We start from the raw sequence: 1596 nt of genomic DNA, 5'->3' as shown, positions 1-1596 counted from the left end.
CTGCCCTGAACCCCGCCCCCCCAAGTCCTCCAGTCCTGCTTCCAGTCAACATTTCCCCTATCCAACCCCAGGCTCTGCTAGCTCCAGATCTCTCCCCCACTCATGGAGCCCCTCCCCCCCAGCCCAGCCCCCACCTTTGGTGGTCATGAGGACGGTGATGTCCTCACGCCGGTACCGCCCCAAGATCCAGCCCGTAACCACATCCCGGGGGCAGGAGGCAGAGAGCATGTCGCAGCCTGCTCTAACCACTGGACCCCACTGCCCTTGCCTGGCCACAGAGCCCAGGTGTCCGCGCTCCCCCCGCACCTGCTCTCTCTTCCTCCCCCCTAGAGAAGCGGAGGAGCCAAGCATCCAGGCCCCATTTCTGGCCGCCCCGCTTCTTGTGGGGCGCAGCTGGGATGAGGGGATGGGGCAGCAGGGGTACACGGGGGGAGGGGGCAGCACGGTGCAGTGGGGAAATCGGGGTGTGGGGGGAGTCGGACGCCCCTGGGATGGGGGGCAAGCAGAAGGGTGTCACCCCAAGCCGCCAACCCAACACAATTTCTCTTTTGCTGCAGACTTTATGCTGACACCCACACTTTTTTCCGCTCCTTGGTGCTCAACCCCTACATTTGCCCCCGGGCCTGGCAGGAGGACGGGCCCGGCAGCACAGTGACACTGACCTGATGGGAACACGGATGTCAGTAACAACAGGGTGAAAAGGCTGCGTGGCCAGGCCCAGGTTTGCAGAGGGCACCCCAGTGTAACGGGCTGCGGCTGGGTCTGGGGGCGCCAGGGCAGGTCCCGGACGCGGGGTCCTGCATGTGCCGCAGGAGGGGTGCGGGGCTGAGGAGGGTGCTTGTGTGTGTGCGTGCCTCCACGCACTGGTACACAACACACAGCTATGCGCAGTCACACAACAGCACACGCCTCCCTAGAGCTGCATGGGCTGCCCCTCCCCCAGCCCGCACATACACAACGACACAGCACAGCACAAGTCACCACAATCAGGTGGCCCTGCAGAATACACAGCTACACAACTCACCACAACCACACGGGGGTATGCTGCACACAGCTACACGCAAAGGTACCCAACATCGCACAGCTACACAACACTACACACCTCAAAGCAACCAGGTGGCCCAGCTGCACAACACACAGCTACACACTACTCTGCTCCTCACAACATGGCCTGCACACTGCACAAGTACAAAGCTACACATGGCTACACAACTACACAACGCTGCACAACTCGGCAGAACCCCACGGACAAGTCACACAACTGCACACCGTGACAGACAACTGGGTGGGGGAAGGCCGACCCGCGCGGCCACTCTCTGCTAGAGGCTCCCCAGCTCCCGGCGGCACAACCGCGCACCCCGCGAGCTGCTGGGGGGAAGGCGCAGCCCGCCTGGCTACACAACGCAGAGCAGGCCTGGCATCTGCAGCTGGTGCGGGAGACGAGGGTGACACAGCCCGGTGCACAACACACAACTACACACTGCCTCACCGGTGACCCGCACTCCTGACCCGCAGTCCCACCCCCCCGCGTCTGGCCTCCCGGTGCTCCTCACTCCCGACCCGCAGCCCCGGGCCCCGTCGTCCCCATGCCGCTCC

The sequence above is a fragment of the Alligator sinensis genome, unplaced genomic scaffold, assembly GCF_000455745.1.
Source record: "Alligator sinensis unplaced genomic scaffold, ASM45574v1 scaffold1329_1, whole genome shotgun sequence".
NCBI lineage: Eukaryota > Metazoa > Chordata > Crocodylia > Alligatoridae > Alligator > Alligator sinensis.
The sequence above is the reverse complement of the archived record's forward strand: the minus strand, read 5'-3'. Positions refer to the sequence as shown.